Source organism: Ursus arctos, unplaced genomic scaffold (assembly GCF_023065955.2).
Source record: "Ursus arctos isolate Adak ecotype North America unplaced genomic scaffold, UrsArc2.0 scaffold_36, whole genome shotgun sequence".
Classification (NCBI taxonomy): Eukaryota; Metazoa; Chordata; class Mammalia; order Carnivora; family Ursidae; genus Ursus; species Ursus arctos.
In genome coordinates this window covers 5,789,955-5,814,270 of record NW_026623050.1, presented here as the reverse complement: position 1 = coordinate 5,814,270, position 24,316 = coordinate 5,789,955, and the positions used below count along the sequence as shown (strand labels likewise).

The 24,316-nt window shown below is 43.8% G+C and overlaps 1 long non-coding RNA gene across 2 annotated transcripts in view; it reads left to right on the top strand.

The window, feature by feature from the left end:
• Positions 1-7,029: 7,029 nt before the first annotated feature.
• The window catches only part of LOC123000133 (uncharacterized), a 117,481-nt gene continuing 100,194 nt past the window's right edge, over positions 7,030-24,316 (top strand). The window contains exons 1-2 of one of the 2 annotated variants that reach the window (XR_008957127.1): positions 7,030-7,400; positions 21,250-21,355. This is a non-coding gene — a long non-coding RNA (uncharacterized LOC123000133). The remainder of the gene's footprint in view (positions 7,401-21,249; positions 21,356-24,316) is intronic. The other variant, XR_006407901.3, reaches the window with a different exon arrangement.

Below are 24,316 nucleotides of genomic sequence, written 5' to 3'. Positions count from 1 at the left end.
GAGGTATGACTACGTGCCAGACCCTGGAAGTGATGTCCATATATTATCTGACTTAGTTCTGCCAGCACTGTCAAAAGGGATCTGGCATCATTTAGTCTCTTTAGATTAGGAAAACGACACTCGGATAAAACAGACCTTGCTCACTAAGTTCCCACAACTAAGAACCTTCGGATTCAAGTATTAAGCTCCTGTGTTGGCACCTTGCCTGTCCCAGGGCCTCTGGAGCTTCTAAGCAGGAGGTTAGATGACCTTCAGCAGAGAGATAGCTCTCTAGGAAGGACTCGTGAGATTGCTGTAGTCCTATTAGAACTAGAAGCCCAGCGAAGCAAAGGCCCCAATCAACCTGAAGCTTACATCTGTTCTGCCAAAGCCCCGTGAGGCCTTTCTTACGGATTCGGATCACTCACTGTACCTGGAAACTGGACTTAGTGCTTTTCACAGCAACTTTGTAGAATTGAAGTAAATTATCTTTTTTTTTTTTTTAAAGATTTTATTTATTTATTCGACAGAGATAGAGACAGCCAGCGAGAGAGGGAACACAAGCAGGGGGAGTGGGAGAGGAAGAAGCAGGCTCATAGCGGAGGAGCCTGACATGGGGCTCGATCCCAGAACACCGGGATCACATCCTGAGCCGAAGGCAGACGCTTAACCGCTGTGCCACCCAGGCGCCCCTGAAATAAATTATCTTAAGTAAGGTCTGTACTGCTCTTTTAGAGTCTTGACTTTCAGATCATCTTCCTGACTGTACTTGCTCTGTTTTCCTCTTGGTCTAATTCAAATAACTCAGGCAACTCCCTGTAACATGTTAACGATGCAAAACACAGCTCTGTGTATTGGGCCGGGCGGTAGAGCCCATATATTTAGCGAGTTATATGGATTTAATTATATAACGCAGACATAGTTCAAATGTTTTTTGAGAGAATTTGTCCCAATCTCTAAAATCAGATCAAAGTGCACGCACACACATATTTTGGCTTCGTTCCTCGGTCTCTAAAGCTTCCTCTGTTGACTGGCCTCGTCTGGTGTCTTCCAGAAAAGGGATTTTTTCTTAAAGACAAGAAATAGGTCTTTGATTCCACATCTGTTCACTTCCACGACGGCTGCCTGTGAAGGAGCGGTTAGTTCATAGCTGCTGACCTTGTGAGGGAAAGGATCTCAGAATTCACCTTCTCTACCGTGACCCACACTAGCCTGGTCACGAGAATCGCCTGCATACTCTTGGGCCCGCGTAGGAGCTTTGGAGTCTGAATCCTCAGGGAAGGTGCCTGGTCGTCTATTTTTAACACGCCAAGCAATATTTAAAATCGTTTTTGTCGTACTAACCCTGTTTAGTGTCCCAAACAGGGTTGGGCAACAGATCCCCTTCGTGATTACAAAGGGTGTACAAGTCTCATTGCAGCCACACCAATGATTTCTGGCTTTAGCTCTTCGGTTTTAAGAAATGGATACGTTCATTTTAACCCATGGAAAGGAGGATTTATAGGACAGATTATAGGGGGTTGTAGGGACGTAGAGTATCCTTTTGGGACTCCAAGAGTAAGCAGGGAAGTACAGCCAGCCTCACGGAAGGGAGGCTCCGTGCTCTCTCACTTGTGATGCTCTTGCTTTTCTCTGTACACCACGTTCCTCTCTCTACCAGCCCAGTTTCCCGTGGCTTCACTTGTCCTGATCCGTAAGGGCCCCTTGGCCCCAAGTCAGCTCACCCTCAGCTCTTTCCTTAGACCTCGCTGATTCCGTGTTTGTTTCCCAGTTCATATTTCAAAGCGATCGCTCATAGGCTCAGCTCAGAGTTGTACCGATAACATTCGCAGAAAAAACCTCATGATTGTAATTTTGGATCTGTGAGGAAATGTTTGAACCAGTTTGCACTACGGCTTACTCCGTGATAGCCAACCACTCCAGGGGGTTGTGGAAACCGAGGTACACACATGACTAAAGAGCAGCAAATAAGGAGCTAATGTGAGAAAATTTTGGTTTTTTTAAAAAAAGATTTTATTTATTTATTTATTTGAGAGAGGGAGAGAGAGAATGAGAGAGCACTAGCAGGCGGCTGGGAGAAGGAGAAGCAGACTCCCCACTGAGTAGAAGGCCCAACTCGGGGCTCAATCCGAGGACCCTGGGACCATGACCTGAGCCGAAGGCAGACACTTAGCTGACTCAGCCACCCAGGTGCCCCAAATGTGAGAACATTTTGAATAGCATCAAGATTTTGTATGGTCAGAATTCCCAGAGTTTTCACTCCCTTCTAACTTTAGCCTGGATCTAAATAGCCTTTCCAGAATGTACTCGGTAGCTCTGGGAAAGGATCAGAAATACAGAGGCTGTCGTTGAGGTGAGACCGGCTTTTGGTAATGTTCTGTTTCATTTAGAGTGGATCACTGGCTTTCCAATTCTTTGAGACCAAGTTAGAAATTAAGGATCAAGCCTGTTTATCTTTTTTGGTTCCCATTTTCCAATCCAGGTGAGTTGTTGTCCCAAGGAAGAACACAGTGTGACCTGACTCCTTCTGAATCACCCGGCTTCTTTCTCGGGACTTGTACGCACATCATAGGGCCATCTGTTGGCTCTCATTGAGCAAAAGTTTAAATCAAAATAAAATCCCCTTCTGTCTGATCTCAGATTTACTGCTGTTCTGGGAAATGTCACAGAAGCAAAGGCAATGTTATTTCACTAAAAATAGTTGTCAGAAACTACGAGTCATGTCAAAAACTTCTGGAGATTTTGGCTCCAAAAGCCCACATGATGTCTGGTGACAAGTTCATTGGAGGTCCAAATGATAAAAATGTTGTTTAGAGAAATGGAATGACGCTGTATAATCGAGCTCACATAGTCATTACCCGTTGCTTTTCTGCTCTGACTCTGTGCTCTGTGCTCATGACTCTGGGCAGGAAAGACTTGAACAGGAGGCCCCTCTCAAGAGTCAGATTTTCTTCTAGTTGAAAATGCTGTGGGATGTTGAGAGTCAAGCTTGCTGGTATGAATTTTCAGATTATTGAGGATGAAGTTTGAAAATATATAGATCTGTGTTTAAATGGAAACCTTTGCGTCTGGATGTCGTTTCACCCACTCTGGTACACCTGCGAGGCTTCCTCCCTGCTTACTGTGAGGGTTCCAGAAGAAACACAAGAAAAATCTGTGTCCTTCACACACAAAACAAAAAAGCCTAAATTAAGTACTGAACTCCTAATACTCATACCATAGATAGTTAAAGAAGGAAAATTCTGCAATGAATAAATCTTCGAAACGGATTTGTTTTATCAGGTTTCATGGGGGGGGGGAGGTGATGAGACTATAAACAAGTTTTATATTCTGTCATTTCTTTTATATTACCCATTTTTGGAAATCCATTCCCAATCAGAATAGATACAAAATATACATTAAATTTATGATACTTTCATTGTTTTTCAAAAAATACTTAAAAATTATTTACCAAGGTGTTGTTTTTTTTTTTAAACAAAATAAAGTATGAGAAAAGTATCAAGCATTTTCTCAGGAGGTTGGCTAATTGTTCCAACAGTAGATGTAAGGCCCATGAATGTAAGACCTGTGACTTAAGTTCTGCTGTTTCTAGGGTCCAGCATAGTGTGTATTACACAGTGGGTACTGGGTGAATACTTGATCAATTGAATCATGGCAAGGACGATGGCTGTGATTTGGTGAGATGGAGGACAGGTTTCAATAAAGGCATTAAGATGGGAACCAGCCTGATGCGAACAGAGGTCAAGGGTAAGGAGGGTCGTTGGAAATAACATGGTACAGCTAGGGCAAGTTGAGGCTACAGAAAGTTATGAAAGAGTGTGTGTTTGGTAATACAGGCAAGAGCGAACCACTGAATTTTATCAATAGGAAAATGATTAATGCTTTAAAAAAAATCTTGCAAGGTTATACAAAAGTGATTTGGAAGGAGCAGAGAGGCCAGTCACTTTGTTAACTAATGAGGCATAACCCTATGTGATGAGAGCTGAGAGACACTGAAGGCCAAGCTAAGGGGTAAGTGCTAGGACCCAGTGACAGGATAGGAATAAAGGGCTGAAGAAGAAGTAGGGAGAAGGTCCGGGAGACAAAGAATGGAACTAGTATTGAAGGCAATGGGGCAATTAGGAAGGTGAGCCAGTTTGGATGGGTGGGCTGCTTGGGAAAGAAGGGTGCCTGGATCGGTTCATGCTTGAAGCAATGGTAGCACAACGGTCTGCACTGGTTGAGTTTATACAAGCTATGAGGGGTTAGACAACAGGGTTGGATTTAGAGACCCAAGAACCATTAACATGGAAAGGACAGGTCAAGTCATGTAAGATCAGAGAGAAATGAGTAGAAGGCAAGGATCCTGGGGGGCCAGAAGGAGGGCAGTAGTGATCAACCTGGATGAAATTCACCTAAGGACCCCCTTGAGAGTAGGGGACATTTTCTATTCATTTTTGCATTCCTGCCGTAAAGCACCACGGCCAGCTCACAGTAGGAGTGCTCAGTAGCTCCTTGCTAAAAGAAAGCCATTCCTGCCATGCTGTATTAGTTCATGGCCATCCAAGAAACTCAAGAGAGTGCACATTCAAAGTCCTCACTGGGGATATGATGATGTTAGAGAAGGAACAGAATTTTCCATTTAGCATTGAGGATCCATTGCTTCTCCTTCTCTGTGTGCCACCTTTTTTTTTTTGTCATGTGAAGAAGAATAAGTGAGATGTTAGTGCATCTTTGATTTGTAGATTTTTTTTTTTTTTTTGGTGGGAGGAAACAAGATAAGCACCAGCGTTTTTTTCTTAACAAAAAAGAAACAAACTCAACAGCAAACTTAAAAAATATTTACAGCGTACCTGGTGTTGTGTGGGACCTAGAGACACTTGTTCCTGTCTTAGTTTATGATCAAAGCCAGGCCTGACGCTGTTCCTTGGGCCATCTGTGTTCTTGTTGGCTGGCATCTTCCATCATGCAGCAGCAATATTGCCTTAAACAACCAGCCTTCTAATTCATAGTCCTTGAGAAGGGCCATTCCAAACGCACGGGGGTGAGAATGCAAGGCTCTATTCGTTCACATCTCCAGCACAGCGTGATTATTCCTATATTCAAACTATACCGATTTTTGAAAACCATGAGATTTTTTTTTTTTTTTAACGATTTGGAATTTCTGCAAACACTCACTTTATTAACTCTATACATCCTGTCAAGTAGATCTTGGCAACGCTTTTGCTTGTGGAATTCCTAAAGTCCAAAAGACCTGCCAGAGTATTTCCTTTGCTTTTTCCTTCTTCCAAACCAGGCTTTGAGGGGAGCCTGTGAGTGTGGGTTTTGTATGGCAGCCATCTTGGGTGGATGGGAAGGCTTAAATGGCACCTTTCTTTGCAGGTAGGTTGGCAGACAGAATACCGCTGGCAGAATGGACGATTTCAGGCTCTAAGCTGAGGGCAGGAAACCCTATTTTGAATTGCTTATTCATTCTTCCCTGAAGGGTTCGTATCTCAATGTTCTACTCAGCACCCAGTGAGTTGGGAGGATTTTATGTGCTGCTTCTTGAAGGGTTCTTTTTTTGGGGGGGGAAGGGGTACAAAGTTGAAATTAAGAAGTTTATTTTTTCTTTTTGTCCTCTACTTTTTTTTTTTTCTTTGACAGAGAGTAGACGCATGGTCCAAAGCTTGGGCTTGGCATTTCTCCTTCAGGCCAGCTTGTCCTATCTATCCCTGTATTTATATTGCCATGACACCCTGGCTTCTGTCTCCCAAACACGTGACGCTTTCAGCTCAGACTTGGCCACTGGCCCCTGCAGGGCTCAAATGCTCAGAGGTAGTTGAAATGGAAATGTTTCTTTGGGCCAGGCTTCTCCCTGGACATAACACACTACTCTCTTTTTCTCTTTTCCCTTGTCTTCGTTCTCCTTTCCCTTGTCTTCGGCCAAACAGGCAGCATGAGCTTCATCGGAGGACCAGCATAATTACATAGAACATAGTTGTGGTATTCCTGAATTGGGGGATGATTACATAATACATAGTACCCCATGAGCTGGATGCATCTAGGAAGGCAAGCTTCCTTGGTAAATTCTGCTTTGGGGGATGGAGTATGAGAAGGATAGTAGAAGGTACCTATACACTGTCATTCATTCATTGAATGCATACTCACTGAGTACCCACCACTGGCCAGCCACTGAGAATTCTGAATTAAAGCAGGATTCCACGGGTAGCACAGCATAGCAAAGACCCCTTAAGATTTGGAACCAGAAGACCTGGTTTGAGTCTTGGTTCTGCCACCTGCTGACTTAGGCAGATAAGCACACGGCAATACGTAGGGGCACAGGAAGAAGGGCTGGTCCCTTTGGCCTTGGGTACTTGGAGAAAGCATCAGAGGGGTGAGGACATTTGAGCTGTTTATCAAAGAATCATTGGGAGTTTGTCAGGTGGATGAAGTGAGGCGTGGGGATAGCTTTAGGTAAATTAAATCGTGAAAGGAAAGCATCACATGAAATGAAAATGTGCAATATCTTAAGACTGTGAGCTGTCTGGGGAGGCCAGAACATACAGTGTGCAGAGAGAAACTTTTTTTTTTTAATTGAAGTATTATTGACACACAATATCCTATTAGTTTCAGGTGTACATCATAGCAATTCAATATTTTTATACATGATGACATGATTCCCACAGTAAGTCTACTTACCCTCTATCACCATAGGAAGTTGACTATATTCTCTAGGCTGTAGATTCCATCCCCATGGCTTGCTTATTTTATAACCGAAAGTTTGTATCTCTTAATCCCCTTCACCCATTTCACTGCCCCCGCCCCCTGCCTGCCCCAAACCCCTTTCTCCCTCTGGTAATCAACAGTTTCCTGTATCTCTGAGTCTATTTCTGTTTCTTGTTTGTTTGGTAGTTAGATTCCACATATAAGTAAAATCATAGAGTACTTTCTCTGACTTATTTCACTTAGCGTAATACCTTCTGGGTATATCCATGTTGTTGCAAATGGCAAGATTTCATTCTTTTTTTATGGCTGAGTAATATTCCATATATATATATGTATGTATACACACACACACACACACACACACACACCCCACATCTTTATCCATTCATCTATCAATGGATTCTTGGGCTGCTTCCATATCTTGGCTATTATAAATAATGCTGTAAAAAACATAGGGGTGCAGATATCTCCTAGAATTGGTGTTTTTGTTTTCGTTGTGTGAATACCCAGGAGTGGAATTGCTGGGTGGTATGGTAGTTCTATTTTTGATTTCTTGAGCAACTTCTATATTGTTTTCCGTAGTGGCTACGCAAATTTACATTCTATGGGGAGGAACTGAGGGTGTTGTTGGAAAGATGGACTGATGCCAGCTTGTGAAAGCCCTTGAATGCTTTGCGAAGGAGTTTTGACTTCAGGCTGCAGCTGGGAATTCTCTAACCTCAGTTTTTAATCAGGTGGATCAAATGATCATATTTGCATTTTTTGTGTTCCTGGCCGTCGCACTGAGGTGACTTGGGGGGTGGGAAGGAGGACTGGTGGCTTTTTCCTAGAACAGATGAGATGAGACATTGTTGTTTTCCACATCAATTTCAACAAGGCATCACTGATGCTTCTGCTATCAGGCAAGTCTGGTGAGCATGTGTGAATGAGTGGTGGAGGACTGTCCCAGGGACCGAGTGACAACCGGCTGGTTCTCTGGTTGTATGTCACTGAGAAGTCCTAGGGGAGCAGGAAGGAGGGGGCCCTGAGGTTCTCTGCTGTCGGGTTTCAAAGACTTCAACGGTGAAGGCCCAGCCACCTTGGCAAGGACAGCGTGCTGCCCTCTTGGGGCGGTCCCTTGAGCCAGACAGCACAACAGAGCACTCCCTTTTCTCCATGTGAGCCTTTGAAACTCTTTGAAGACAAGGGGCTTTTTCCTCTGTCACAGCCAGGACGTTAGTCCACGTTTATGTACTTTTGTCATTATACTCCATGGGGAATCTGTTCTTGACGAAAATCTTAGTTGCACACTTGGCTAGAAGCCACTGTTGTTACATTTGTTGGACGCTTGTTGGACACAACGGGTGCTCTGTCATGCCCAGAGAATAGAAGTAGTGATGACTGTGACGCCGATCGGAACTGATTGGTAGACGAATGCTACGATTCTGCGTGAAGCTAAAGGGAGGGGTCAGCGGTCTGGCCCTCACGATACTGGGGTGAAATGGGTGTTTGCTGCAGTCCTGTAGAGGCCGGTTGGTGTCACCAGGATGAGTGAAAAATTCTACTGTGGTGACTAGATGGGAAAAAGAACAAAGTAAATACAGTTCCCTACAAATTTATGACATTTTACTTTGTGTGAGGAAAATGCCTACGTAGCAGAAATTCTGGAAAAGCGGTCAGGAAATATTCCCATCTTAAATTTAAATCTGTGAGGCTATTGCCGTGAAACGATGTAGGTACAAGCTGTAAGGAAGCAGTTGAGGGGGGAGTTATCATTCAGACTTCCGACCGTGGCGGGAGTAAGGGAGGCTTTATTGACGAGCTGACATCGGAGGTGGTTTGGGTAGGATGGGTAGGCCAGTAAAGGCGTGTGGTGTGATGAACGCTGGGTGTTACACACAACTAATGAATCATTGAACATTATATCAAAAACTAATGATGCACTATATGTTGGCTAATTGAATTTGAATTAAAAAAAAGTCTCTTAAAAAAAGAAGAGAGAATGTTTCATGAACCTGTAATTTCAGTCTCTGCAAACTGGTATGTATAATGTGAGGTAAGGGTGCAAAGTCATTGTTTTGCGTGTGGATATCCAGTTTAAATGATATCCAGTTGGTGAATTCTCCCATTTAAAAAATGTATGTGTATGTGTTACACACAATTCTGAAATAATATACACAAAATCTGATTATCTCTCAATGGTGGGTTAATGAATTAAAAATTTCTTTTCTACCTATATTTTTACAAATGTGTAATTATTATTATGTGTATTATAGAAATACAAATGTGTATTTCCTTATGTGATAAGGAAAACCAGGTTATTATTTTTTTTTAAGATTTATTCATTTATTTTAGAGAGAGAGAACACAGGGGGAGGGACAGAGAGAGAGGGAGAGAATCTCAAGCAGACTCCCCGCTGAGTGAGGAGCCCAACACGGGGCTCGATCCCATGACCCATGAGATCATGACCTGAGCTGAAACTAAGAGTTGGACACTTAACTGACTGAGCCACCCAGGCACACCTCAAAACCAGATTGTTTTTTCACGTGAGAAGAAGCAGCGAGAAGCCTTGGGTTAATGCCCTTGCTTTAGTGTGCACGTGAGTTTGAGTGCCATATAGTCCTGAGAGGTAAGGAAAAGGCTTTAATATATGCAAAGTATTTGAAGGGCAGAAAGGGTACAAGAACAGACTGCCCATGCATGCCCTCTGTTTGGAATAACAGGCCTTATCAAGAACCTGAGAGAAGGGCCTGGTTTCTTCCTCTTGACAGATGCAGGAGTGGTCTCTGAGCAGAGAACATTTACTTTTGGGTGGGATTCCAGGGCTCCTCGTCTCCCCATCCAGTGGGCAGTGCCACGCTGGCTCCGCCAGCGGGGTTCTCACCAGGCCCACCAAGCAGGAAGAGCTGTTTAAATGCAGACATGTCCCAGACACTTCTATCATTGGTATAGAATCAAGCTGATTATCTAAGCCTGGCCCCACTTTTTATAAAGTGGGAAACCAGTGCTCATAATGACTGAATAGTTAGCTTCAAGCCTTGCAGCTGGCTCACAGCAGCGCTAAGAATCCAGGTCTTCTGATTCTCTGGTCAGTGACCCCCCCCCCCCGACTCCACCCACATTCTGTCTCCTTCTGTTCACATCTACCGTCTTACAGGTCCTTAGCACAGCCAAGTAGTATACCTGGGAGTGGAAAAGGAGCCCAGACGCTAAGGCTGTGTTCTGGAAAGCCCCTAAAAACAAACATTTCTATGACTACATAGCTGAAATGATAAGAGACACAGTGAACTTCCTCCACATAGAAATTTTTTTTAACTCTTGTTATTTCCCTTTAAAAGGCATATTACTGCCACAGAATCATAAATCATCATAAGCCAGTTATAAACAACCATTAATAGATGGGAAGAGCTTGCTTAATAGGAATTCTTGTGGAAAAGGAAAGTTCAGGAGAATTCATTACGTTTTCCCATTGTCAGTTGGCATTGAAAGTTAGCTAGCAAACTGTCGTTCCTTTCCTGGATATAGATATAAACTAAGTGGTATTGTCTTGAAATCCCACTGTACTTGGCACTTTAAGACCATATCCAGACTGATTGCCCCAGTCATGGGCATCATTTAAGATATCGACAACTTAGAGAGTGCCCAGAGGGTTGCCAACCAAGATCCTGACACGTTCCAGACTCCACACTGAGCAGTGAGTGCTTGGTGGGAATGCGACGCCATGTGTCTTTTATTCTCCCCCCTAATTGTGAGAGATTACAATTCTGAGGTCATGGACTAAGCAGAGATTTTTAAGACAAGCTCCGAACCTCCAGGCTTCAGAGTCAGGAGAAAATGGGAAATGTCACAGTTTGGGCTAATGAGAATAGCAGGAGACCACCAAGAGGAAAAGAATTTGAATTCTTATTTACCTGGTTGCTTTATGAGGATTTCTTCTGTTCCTGGCTCACAGGTTAATTCCTGCATGTCCAGTGTATCTTTTTTTTTTCCCAAAAAAGGAGGAAAAATGCAATCAAATCTAATAAAGCATATTCTAAAAACACTATATTTGGACTGTCAAATCATTATCTTACCTTATTCAACACATTCTAGCTTTTACACTCTAGGAGGATTTCTGATCAGTGCCTGGCCACTGTGTAAGCCCTTATCAAACATATAAAGCCCACCTAAGAAGATTTGGTCAATCGAAACCCGCTAGTGTGAAAGCAGGGGAGAGAGACCTATGTGCAGGGAAAGGTGTTACAGCTTTTTCATACTTCTCTCAGAGTTTTCCAGTCTCATCAGGCTCCAAAGAGATAGGGACTTCGAGGACAGTTGTCCATTCTTCAATCAAATAAATTGCCCACATTCATGTGTGATAACACTCAATGTTTGTTAGACTTTCAACTCGGTCACCTAGTTGACTATCAGCAGAAGAGAATTGGGAAGAAAATGAAACTTCCAAGGTACACGAAGTCTAGCAGGTGTGAATCTCAACTTGCATATCAAAACCATCCCACTGGTTGAGTGGAAAAATGTATAAATACTACTTCCAAACCACATCGAGCTCATAATTACAAACTGTCAAAATAATCGTAGTAAGCTTTTATTAAACATGGTGCTATGTGGAATTCAATATGGACTGAGTTAATCAAGAGGATCCCTACACTCAGGGTTATGTCAGCTCTTAGGCTAAAAGACTGTTAGGCAAAAATGCTCATTATCTTATAGACACACCCTGTGAACAGCTATGTCGTGATTACAGAGCTTAGTGAAACATGGTTTGATCATTGGCAAGAAAAGAAACTGGTGAAACAGTCAGTGTCAGCTCATGAAATAAATAAAATGGAAAAAAAAAAACCCTCCAAAGTTTATTTGTAACAGAATAAGAGGACCCTGGTTACTCAGGGCTTGGGAAACCATGGATACATAGGCTTGGATCTTTATTATCACAGGGGCTCCTGGGTTAGAGGGGGAGGCAAATAAAGCGGGCGATGGGAAGAAGGCAGAAATCAAATGACTAGTAGAGCTAATGATGTATTTCATGTGATAATGTAAAAGTACTACCAGATCTGCCAGTTTATTTTTGGAGAATGGATAGAAGTTTAGAATCTATTTATGGGGCTCCGTTATTACCCAGGAGAGAAGGATTTTTTTTGCAGCAAGACCAACATAAATGGGTTTAGTGAGTCACAAATTTTCTTGCTAAAGTCTGGTTTTAGAACCTCCCCACAGGGACCTCTGCCCACGCTGCTTAACTGTTGTGAGGAAATACAACTTGGGGTCTCTGTCACTGGCCCTTTCTCAAGCCACCGGGACTCTGGGTAGAAAAAGCTATTATAACGATGGCTGATGATCATAGTAAGCATGGCCAGCACCTGATAGTGTCCTAGGCGGCTCCTCTGCACCCAAGCGTCTAGATTGGAAGGGTTACAAAGGGTGTCAGGGAGAATAGGTGAGACATAAGGCCTGGGCTTTCTCAGTGATTTTAGAATAGAAGTGGGAAGGTTCTGGAGCTCACCTTGATGGTGAGGCATAATGGTTAACCACGCTGACTTGGAGAGTGATCTCCCTGAGTATATCCCCTCTCTAAGACAGTTCTGTAATAGGGGGATAATGCCTTGGGCTTCATGGGTTTGTGGTGTGAATGGAAGGAGATTAAATGGACTGTCTTTGCTCAGACAATTACCCGGCTAATGCTCCCAATTCTTTTTGGTCTCGGCTGTTATATGGCTTTCTCAGAAGAGCTTTCTTTTCAGCTCTATGTAATATACATCCTACCCTTCTGTCCATGCCTCCCTAGCACCTCACTGTGCTTCCGCTTTCTTTACGGTAGTTAGCGTTACTTAAAACATGCGTCTATGTTGGCTTTCTTTCTTTCTTCCTTTTTTTTTTTTTTTTTTTTACTGTGTCTCTCTCCCTCACTAGAATGTATGTTGTATGCCTCTGGGACTTTTTAGGCTTGCCTCTTTGGGGAGCGATAGCACATGGGAGGTATACTCAATAAATGTGTTGAATGAATAAATGAATGAATGAATGAGATAAACAAAATGTAAAATGCTTTGCACAGTGGCTGGCACATGATGAGTACTTGAAGGAATGAAATTTCAGCTACCAATCTTATGTGGATTGGCACTGGGTAGAAAGCTCTTGTCCGAAAAGAGTGGTCTCATTCTACTCCTGGTGAGGCCAGACAGAATGTGGAGGGCCCGAGGGCTGGTGAGGGATGTAGCATCACCTAGAGAACATTATCAGGGCTTTTGGAGGTGTAGGGTCCAGCCAAGAGATTGTGGAGGAAATTCCTGAACTCCCAACACATGGACTCCCCGCAGTGCTTGGAGGTCACATTGGGATACTCTGAATGCTCATTTGGGAGGTGATCACAGGACCACAAGGGAACACTGACCTGCTCCACGGTTCACATCATCTGCTCCCACTTTTCCTTCAGTTTGGGGATAGGGAACCGCCTTTTGCTTTGATGCTTCCCTTCTGGCCTGAACTTGCAAAATGGATATTTATTTATTGTAAAGTGTTTCATACAAGGTAAAGTCACCGATACGGTTTATCAACTTGGACCTCTATCTAGTGTTCCCTGGCCTCCATACTCATGATGATCTCCAGAAATCTTCAGGGTGCTGATTTATATCCAGGGGACAATCCTGGCTTCTTCCACTTTGTTCCTACAGATGCCATTCAGATGTTCTTCCTGTGTTAGTCGTAGTCCTTGAGAAGCGGACAACAAGGTAGTGTTACACGTCGCAGGGATTTTCTTGAAGGAAATGCTTACGTGAAAGGACTTGGGGGGGGACCAGGACAAGGTCGGGTTAGCAGTCAGATCACAATATAGGCCTGACCCAGTGAAGGGGGTGAGGAGAGAAGGCTAGGAGGGAGCAAGCCAGACTGCCAGGCAGGCTCAGGAAGCCTCTGCAAAGCCTCTGGGAAGTCTTTGTGCCAGAGTCAGCCAACAGGGAGTCCTCTGTCCCCCAGGATGGAGTCCTCCCACCACACCCTATCATCGGCAGCGAGCGGCCCTTGGAAAGTAGGGTCATGGTGCAAACAGCAGTGGACTTAAAAGTGCCGTGGTTAGGGCCCTGGTTCCGTTCCATTCCCTGTAGAAGGAGGTGGGCAAGGCACGTTCTCCTGGCTGTTAAACTCCAGAAAGCTAGGTGATGCCATAGCCATCCCCTAAACCTGGTAGCTCTGTGATGCCGTACCAGGCTACCAAGCGGGAAAGATGGGGTTAGGTGTCTGTCTCAGGAAAAGACAAACTAAATGGGTTAACACAGGCATGATAATGGAGGGGGTGAAGTTCCTTCTTCCAGCAGCTGTCCCAGACACAGTGGTTCTCTGACATTCCCTGACCCGGGAGTCTACCACTCAAAAGTTGGTCTGTGTCCTCTTCGAGTCCTCTAAATCCATCTTTCCTGGGATGTAGCTTGTGCTCAGTAGGGCTGGGTCATACCAGTTCTCATAGTTACAGCCTCAAAGAACCAGAACCACTACTTCAAGAGGTCAATCTTGGTGTATAGACCTGTTTACTTATCTAATCTCTTTCTACCATGAGGTTTTCTGTTAAAGGAGCGGGTATCTCCTTCTTGTCCTGGGCCTTGGTTGGGACCACCCAAGTCCATCCAGATGATTCTCCTCTAGGGAGAACCTCAGGGAGTTGGGCTTGCAGTCCCCTTACCCTCAGAAGGTCATTTGGGTTCCTTATGAAAATTTCCTCATTCTCTTCATAGCACTTTAACATTCCTATATCAATAACTTACTTCTGGGGGAAAATTAGGAACACATGGTTCACTATCACTCCACTCTACTTGCTAGCTGAGACCGAGAGCAGTTGAAATAACATCGCAGACAAATATTTTCCGTAATCTGTAGAGAGTAATCAATACTTGGAAGGAAGGTCCCTTGGCGACAGTGTCAGCATTCCATTTTCTGAAGTATTCTTGTGTGTTCGACTTCGTGGCCTCATACCTTTTCATCATTTCTCAACCACTGGTTACTGTGACTTCTCAGAACCAAGCGGGCCTCTTTATGCAGATTTGTGTAGCTGGTTTCTGCAGAGTTTCTTTTCTTTTTCTGGAGTTTTGGTATAATGGGACCAGGTCTAGTGAAGCGAGTCGAGTAAATGGCTGGTTTTGTTCCCTGGAGCCCTGTTGTCCTTCTGCGGAACGCTGACCGTGTGATCTGTCCATGGGAAGAGGCAGCTGCTAGCAGGCCGCTTGTGTGACCCAAAGCAAATGAGAAGAATCCTTCCTGTGAGCTCGAGAGCACATGCTGGGCGGGCGGGCTGGGGGGGGGGGGTTGCTTTGTTTTTCACCCTTTTAGAGCTCGTTGCTCCCAAAGAAGTGGCTGTAAATGGAGATGAAGGGATAAGACTTTGTGACTAATTCCTCTGGGGAGCCTACATGTCCCCACTCCTGACCCCAGGGTGGCGCCTCCCCCGTCCTCCCACTGCAAGGCTCATAGCAGCTTTATGACAAGGTGGGTGTTTGCGATCCAGTTCTGGATGGGGACGAGTCCAATCCTCCCCGGCTCTGGTGTTCTTTCCATGACGGGGCTGATGCTCAGCCAGTGGAATCCCAGTGAGCTCAGGGAACAGGCGGTGTGTGTCAGGTTGATTCAGCGGAGGAAGTCAGGGCCTTGGTTTCGCCTTATAAGTCTGCGGTTCCGGTGGAAGCGAGACGGTCTCAGCTCGAAAACCCAAAGCTCTGAGCATTCCCAGATGACATCTGTAGTTTTTCCAACACACATTTGGCCTCCTCGGTTGCTTGCAGGGCTTCGATTGTGCAATCACACTTTGGCACATTCTTTGTGCTGTGAAATCTGTATGTTTTCAGCTCAGACATCTCAAAAATCATCATTGAAATATTTTTTTCAGGATGGTTTATCGTAAAGCAGACTCACTCTCACTGACATTTCTGGTAACCAGGAGGAGGAGAGTGACAACGAAGGAGGGAGGAAGGTGTAGTGGCAGGAGGGCTGGCCTTGTTACTGGATAGCCAAGGTTCAAGTCCTGCCTGCCCTTTTTGACTTGTTGAAGAACCTTAGGCTTTTAGGGGCTCAGATTAATCTTCTGTAAAATGGAGAAAATAGTATCAACCTTGCAGGGCTGTTGTTGGAGGTAATTTTAGAGTTAAGTAAATGGACTCCCCATGTTTCGTATAAATATATATTTGGGGTGTGTGTGTGTGTGTGTGTATGTGTGTAGTAATTGTTCTAGTGTAGCAGTGGGAGTGGTATAAACTGATTGTATGTTCAAGGAATCTCAGCTCACTTTTAAGCCTTCAATAAATCACACACATACTCACAGATGCACACAGCATGCTTGCACGCACATATAAATACACCCCAGGCATGCACACACGCACACACATTCCTTGGAAACCTCTACTTTTGATAAATAATCTGCTTCGGAGGTTGGCCCAGACTACGTGTCTGTGAGTTATTCCTCAACCCCCCAAACTGTCTGGGAATGTTTGAACTGGGTCCTGTGCTGATATCTGTACAGGCAGTCCTCAGCTTTTCCTTTTCAGCCATCAACTGGTAGCAGGTACAATCAAAAGATGACAAATTGTTGCTAACTTCTTTGCTAATATCTAAGATCTGAGGACATAAATCATTCTGAAGCCTAGCTTAGGGTATTTGGAAAAGAGAGAAATATTTCCCTCCAACTCTTGGAACACGTCCCTGTCATTGCAGCATTCATGTTGTTTCCAAACAGACTTTAGGATAGGCCTTTTTTGGCACAGCGAGAAAAGATACAGTCCTGTCTCTTATGAGGTCTGTATGCCAAAATATTGGTCACCGGCTTCTTAGCACATTTAGTAAATGGCTTGTTGTCTTATAATTATGAAATGGAATTTCAGGCAATGTACTGGAAAAGAAGTTAAAAAAAAAAGATAACTCTTTCCTGGAACAAATTTTGCAAGTTTGACTTCTCATTTGGCCATTGATATATCGAGCTTTATTTTCATTTAATTACTCAGCCAACTGATTAAACAAAATATTTATCAATAGCCCACTGCATTTAAGGCGCTGTCAAAGTGCCGGGAGTACACTGATGGACATGACAACATGATTGTCCTTTATGGAGACTGTAGTCCACGAGTTAAGAAACGAGGTGCAAAGTACTAGGGGGTGAGATATATAGGGCATTTTAAGAACACAGGGGAAGGATATTGCTTCTAGAGTTGTAGAGAGAGCAAGCAAACCATAAGTTGGTATCTGAGAGTGAATCAGTATGGTCCAGAGTGCAAGGGAGTAAATGGACATGGGTGAGGCTGTGGAGAGGGGGCAGGGCCAGATCATCAGTTCTCAAAGGCCTTAAGGCCTTTGCAGAGAGCTTGATTCTACTCCGAGGCACCGAGGGGAATCTACAAAGAAGTATAGTGTGTGTAGTGTGGAAGGAAGGTCAGAATTTTGTTGTAGAGAGATCAGTCTGGTGATGATGTAGAGTCTGGGTTGGAAGGACTTCAGTCTGGAAGCCGGGAGGCTATTTGGGATTTGTTGCTGTTTTCGGTGTAAGAGATGCTGGTTGGCTTCAACTTGGGCAGTGGCAATAGAAAGGAGTAATGGATCGAAAACATTATTTAGTGGATAGAATCAGTAGGACTTGGTCACTTATTACGTAGACTGAAGAGAAGAAAGGAAACAAAGATGATGCCAATTTTTCTAACTTAAGTGTCCAATTATGTGGTGGGGCCATTTTCTGATACAGGGAGCGTAAGAAGAGGAACAGCTTTAGGGGAAAGAGTAAATTTCATTTTGGACACGTTGAGCTTGGTGTGTCTCTGAGATCAAGTGGAGATGTGGAGTACACAGGGAGGGTACCCAGATCAGAAACTCTGCAGAAATATCAAGCCTGTAAATATGGATTTGGAAGTTGACCTACAGCTGGTACTTTCAGCCACGAGTGTTCATCCACTAAGAGGCTGTGGAGTGAGGATTGGACCAAGAGCAGATCTCTGAGGAATGGAATATGTCAAATATGGGCAGAGGAAGAGAAATGGCCAAAGGAGAGAAGCAGCATCCAGAGAAGCAGGAAAAAAAAAAATGGGAGAGTGGTGTGCAGGAGAGTGGGGAAGAAATGATTTCAAGGAGGTGGTGGTCACATGTGTCTAGTGCAAGTCTGAGGTCAAGGGAAACACAGATGGGAAGTTTCCTTTGGAATTTACAAGAGGAGGGATGTTTATCTTGGCAATAGTAGTTGAAGAAGAAAGTTGGTGAATGAAGCCAGACTTCAGCAGGCTGAATAGGAGGTGAACAGGTGGACCAATGTGTGAGGACAGTGACACAGGGCAGTAGCTAGAAGGGCGCAGGGGAGAGAGCAGATTTAGACTTCTCTTCTTCTTTATTCTTTCTCTTTAACTTTTTGAAGTTAGGAGAGGCGTGGGAGTGTTTAGATGCAACTGAGAAGAAGGCAGCAGCAAGAGGTCAAGCTATGAAAGGGATACCTAAGATGGGGAGTCCCTTGAGAGAGAGGGGAATGTTCCAGACCACCTGTGGAAAAATTAGTCCTAGAACCGGGTCACCTGCTCTACTATGAAAAAGAGAAGGTAGGATGCATACAAGCTGGTAGTTTTGGTGGCTGAAAATGGAATTTTTCCTGTCCCTGACTCCTCCTCCAAATCATGGACCCTGACTCTTAGCTTTATCCTCATATTTATATATTATTTTACAATGCAAGGATTTATCTACCTGGGTAGTTCCCCTGTGTATTTTAGGTCATCAGCTGGTATCTTTAGTGACTCAAATACAAGTTCTGGAAGGCTGAGCATCTCTTTGTCCTGCAAGGAAGGTCTTGCCTTTGCTGAATGGGTAGCCAGGGATTAGGGCAGATCCTGTGGCCTCAAAACAGAACAAAATGAGATCAGGGCCTGGCCTTCATTCCTCTACTGTCTAACAGGGTGTGCAAATCCGTCACAGATCCTGCTCAGCAATTTATGCAGGTTGGTGCGCTATCTTTCATTCTTGAAAAATACTTGAAGAGCTATTTTCAGCTCGCCAAGGGAAGGGAGTCTAGGTTAGTTGATTCACTTGTTAATTGCTCAAGCAGTTTGACACCCTGGCAGATATAAGACTTCTTCGGAATAATTTGCTTCAAATGAATTTGGTTGGCTTGGCTCTAAGTGGATTTATATCTTAGGAGAAGACTCTACAGCAGGGGCACTGGGGCAAGTAATTAGCTTCTGTTCCCTATAGAAATATTGTTCACATGTGTGAAGTTGGGCTACAATGAGTATTAAAGGCAAGTTAGGGGACAAAGATACCACTATGTGGCCACAGTGTTCTGGAACTGTCGTGGAGGAGAAACACTAAGTCCCTTACGTGCTTTCATCATTAGCTAGTGGACTTGCCTCGTTTTCTCCATCCCCCTGTTGGGTAGTTTGGGCTTCACCTAAAATGTGTGGTCCAGGTGAGCCACTGCATTGTCCAGCTCTTTGGACACTTGGCCCCTGGGAATCGGGAAGCAGGGGCGAAGATCTTTTCTGGTTGTCCTCTCCGAGAGGGCAGCCATGCCTGTGGGCTATTCTCCATGTGACTGGGTTGGGTGGATTTAGTAAATCTTTGAAGGATCCTCCACAGCATGCCAGAGAACCACAGATAACTGATGAGTTTTTAAAAACTCATTTTATTATTTACAAGTCTTTGCAATATATGGACTCCGGCACATATGTTTTTCAGGGCAGCATTCTTGTTTATTTCCTGGAAGCCCTTCAGGACAAAGTTTATTCATGACCATGGCTCACTCCAGGCACATTGACCAGTGTGGCACTTGGACAAAAGAAAAGGGACTAAGGGAAACAGTGTGGTTTCCATGTGAGTAGCCTCTGTGAAGAAGTTGGAAACCGAGGAAAGGTACTACTGTGAGGAGACTGAATTTCATTTCAGTGCTACTTGATAACATTGTTTAAAGGTGAATTTAGAAATGGTTTCTTTGCAGGCTCAGAGTTCCCAAGGAGCTAGAAGCAAAAGCAGGACTCCATGTAAACCCAAAACATGCAGGGCTGTATTTCAGATTCTAGGCTGCCCAATTCTAGCATGCCTATGGAAAAGAGCCGAGGGACTCTGTGATAGGCCAGGTTTTATTTATTAGCATGACTCTTACCCTTAAAATTTGCATGAACTGTATAGGAAAGAACATAGTAGTCATTTCTCTTGGAGCCAAATAGGAATTTTTTTAGGGAAAATAAATAAAACCCAAACACATCTTCTTACTTAATTCTCAATAATCCAAGAGGTTAATCCGGCAACACCGTGGTTCCTTGAGAGGTTGTCAGAGAGGACTAAGGTCTGAGAAGCCTTGTTTGTGACTTGAACAGTTCTTGTCTTGAGCCTGATACCTAAATTCTCCCCCTTTGTCTTCATCCTGGCCCCATATTTCCTCCGGATCCTTCAAAGATTTACAAAAATGCTACTAAGAAAGAGTCTTAGTCTTTCCATAGATAAGAAGAACTTCAGAACTGGTGGTTCTTCAGAAGAAAGTCTTTATATATGGAAATCAAGAGTTTTTCCTTGGTAAATGTTCCATTTGTTGCTTTAAGTTCCAGGTTGTTTATCTGGTAACTGTCATTTATTTTCATTTTTTCTTTGGCATGTTTACGGTTGATTTTCTAATTTTCTTCATGTTGATTATTCAGAGCCACATTAACAATTTTTTAGAAGTTAGGAGGTCATTTTACAGCTCTTCTCACTCTTGCCTTCTAGGAATTACATTAATCTTTCCCTCAAATACCCTGAGAAGGAAAACGTGGCAGTTTGTTAGAACCTCTCCTTAGCTTTGGCAGACTTGTACTGAACGTGATTAAGGGCCAGTGCTTTTCGTGAATGTGGTCAACTAGAAAATTTTCTGATGTAAAGAAGATTGGGAAAAGTCTGTCATTTCATGATTCAACCCATGATGCCTCATGAACTGTCTCCTGGCAGCAATTCAGCATTAGAACTTTTGATAGAAGAAAATATACTCAAAACATGAGTCTTTCAACTCATCAAGCTAGAAACATTGACTATCAGAGTTGATAGGAGGCCTTTTGCATTTTTCATGGCAGGGGCTCAGTGATGGGGGTACAAGGCAAAATTTGAGTCATGGAGGAACTGTGGGATCAGGCAGTAATCTAGTTATAGGAATCCCATAATTCAAGGCAAAAACAGAACTTGCAGTAAGATCAACTTGTGCTGAACTGATGAACTCTCGAACTCGTTTTCCCTCTAGAGTTTGAACTGAAAGTCAGGGTGGGTTTGACCTCATCAGTAGAGAGTAAGTGGCCCAGTGGTAAATCCATATGTTGTTCTAATCAATGGGTTAGTTTTTTTTATGGTGTGGACCCATTAGCAGCTGAAAAAGCCTATAGTGTTCTCAGAAAAATACTTTTAAAAAATGTTAAATAATGTATATAGAATTGCAAGGGAGACTTCTTTTATTGAAGTGTAGTTATTAAAATAAAAAAATGTAATATAGCAATATATTTGCCCTTCATTTATGCATTAAATAACAACATCTACCATTGGATCCAAAGTTTCAAAATAATGATCCATAAAAATGGTATTCTGAGATTTCTGCAGCAATTGTAATGTGACGTGTGTGTGTTTAAGATGTTTGAAAGTTTCATGCGTTCACAGAGGGAAGACAATGTGAAGACACTGGAGAAAGGTGATCCCCTACAAGCCAAGGAGGAAGGCCTTAGGAGAAGCTCTGCCAGCACCTTGATCCTGGACATCGAGAACGGTAAGAAAATAAATTTCTGTTGTTTAAGGCACCCAGTCTGGTATCTTGTTATGGCAGCCCCAGGAAACTGATAAGATTGATAATACCATTTAAGTGTTATCCTCATGGTTTCACTACTCAACAGTCTCCAGGTGCGTTTCCTCAGTCCAGAAGATCAGGACACTGGGAGAAATGACTTCCTATTTGTTAGAGCTGTGGATCTTTTTGGACAGTGGTTCTGAAGGAGGGTCTGTGGATGTGCCTTGAGAATTCTTTCTCTTTTGTGTGTATATCATTTCTTCATTTTTCTAGCAGCAGGGTCCAGAACTTCCACAAGATTCTCAAAAACGTATGACTTCTCAAGAGTTTGTAGCCACCATTTTGAAATTTGTTGTGTATTCTGGGTTTCTTTACCTTGGCTCCAGCTGGACATAGAGTGTACCTAAGGACTACTGCCCATACCTATAACTGAAATTGTCCATTTATGCAGTATTTATGGGTGGGGCTGCCCACATGCTCTGAAAAATCTATAAAAGCCCAGAGACCAAAGTGAAGGCATTTATTTAGGTATATGTTCAGAATAAGGCATGGTGTTAGGTATGGAGATGTATAAGGATGCATAAGGGAATAGCCCGAGCCTCATATGTTGGGAGAGCTTCAAACCTAGACATTTTCTGAGTTTCATGACCAGTAGTGTGTTCTGCCTCTGTTTGGCTGAGGCCAGACAGATAGCACTGTTGTTCCTGATCCTGTGAACTGCCATGGGCTTGCCAAGCCTGTGGCCTTGTGTGGTCCATGGAGCCCTACCATGTTCAAGGGAGTATCTTTATATAAGCAGCGTCATGAGTGGGTCTGCTCTCAAAAGAGAACAGGGAGAGGAGAGAGAGAGAGAGAGAGAGAAAAGAAAAAAACCAATGTGACAGTACCAAGTGCCGATGAAGATATGGAGCAACTGGAACTCTCATACACTTGCTCATAGAAATGCCAAATCATGTAGACACACTGAAAAAGTTTGGCAGTTTCTTATAAATTGAACATACACGCACCATATGATCATCAATCCCACTCCTAGGTGTTTACACGATGGAAATGAAAACAGGTTTACATTAAACCCGTATGCAAATATTTATAGAAGCTTTATTCATAAGAGCCTGAAAAGGCAAAGCATCCAAATGCTTTTCAACTTGTGAATCTGATAAACAAACCATGGGACATTCAGACATTGGATTGGTACAGCAATAAAAAGACGAGCTTTTCATGTTCAAAAAGGCTTGACTGAATCACTACTGCTTTGTGTGAAGTTAAAGAAGCCAGACTCGAGGGGCGCCTGGGTGACACAGCGGTTAAGCGTCTGCCTTCGGCTCAGGGCGTGATCCCGGCGTTCTGGGATCGAGCCCCACATCAGGCTCCTCCGCTGGGAGCCTGCTTCTTCCTCTCCCACTCCCCCTGCTGTATTCCCTCTCTCGCTGGCTGTCTCTATCTCTGTCGAATGAATAAATAAATAAAATCTTAAAAAAAAAAAAAGAAGCCAGACTCGAAAAACTACATACGGTACAATTCCGTTCATGTGACATCTGGAACAGGTAAAATAGGGACAGAGAATAGTTGGTAGTTGCCAGAATGAGGGTAAGGGGCAAATTTGGCCACGAGTGGGTGTTACTAGGGAGTTTTTTAGGTGTATTCTGTGTTTGGTGGCGGTTACATGACTCTAGGCATTTGTCAAAACTCACAACTGTAAAGAGTTAATTTTACTGTATGTAAATTTTAAAGTTATAAAAGCAAATAAAAAGAAAGTAGCTGCTGGCTGGAGCCAAGCTTATTTCAGAGCCAAGAAGGGAGCTTGAGGTCACAAGGGGACATTCTACTCGCTACTGCATATTCCACTGGCTTTCGCCAAACCCTTGGTGTGGACAGGCTGTGGGCAGAGCGTGGCCATTTGCAGGAGGCAGGAGCCCTAAGGTTTGACTCAGGGTACTAGAAATAGAGATAAATCTTGGGAAAGGGCAGCTGTGTTGAAGTGGACAAATTGGTATTCTCAGAACGAAGTTGGGACCAAATATTTTGGCATTACCTCGCCGGGAAAGAATAATGCAGATCAGGGCTCATGGTGTTTGGCCAAGAGATCTGAAAAGCTGCTGGACGACTTCCTCAGCTTGGGCCCTTCTCCATGTCTGTCTTCTCTGCTAGCAGTTCGGTGCCTAAAGGCTGTGTCTGTAAAGGGAAACCAACTCTTTGGGGGCAATCAGGTTTTCGGTGTTTTTGTAAGAGTTGATGGGCTCTGCTTTTACTCTTAAATGTCAGGCAGGAGAGAACAAAGGGTTTAGCCTCAAGCTTACCTGGTTATAAGGGTTTGTGACCTTGTGCTAGTTACTCACCTTCTCTAAGCTCCATTTCTTTCCTGGGATAAAAGGTTTTTATGGAGATCAGTGATGAGGCAGAATGGATTGAGAATGAACTGTTCCTCCACCTACCTACCTACCTACACACACACACACACACACACACACACACACACACACACCCTTGAGAGGGCTGGGAGAGTCATGGTCAGCCAGTGTTCACAGGAGAAGATCAGGGTCAGAGTCAAGTTCACAGTCATGTTCCTGATATGGAATGGGCAATAGTGGTGAGGGATGTCTCCAGAAAAACAGGGCCCCCCTTAGCATGACAGCGTGCTTCTTAGATAACTAGGGAGAGGTTCATGATAGCCCATTTTAGTGGGAGGCTGGACAGGAATGAGAGTCTGCTATCCTGCCACTCCAGGGACCAGAGTACTCCTTTGCCTTTGGGTTTGGCAATATGTGGGCAGAGACAAGCCTCCATGTGTCTCCTTATCAAGCTTGAGGGCTCGAGTCTGGAAACCCCCCATCCTGTGGGTAGGGTTGAAGGTTCCCTGGGTGGAAGTACAGGAATGGGGGGTGAGCAAGTGGATTCTGAGAAGAAGAAATGGAGAGAGAGAGAACACACCGTTGTGTATGGTGC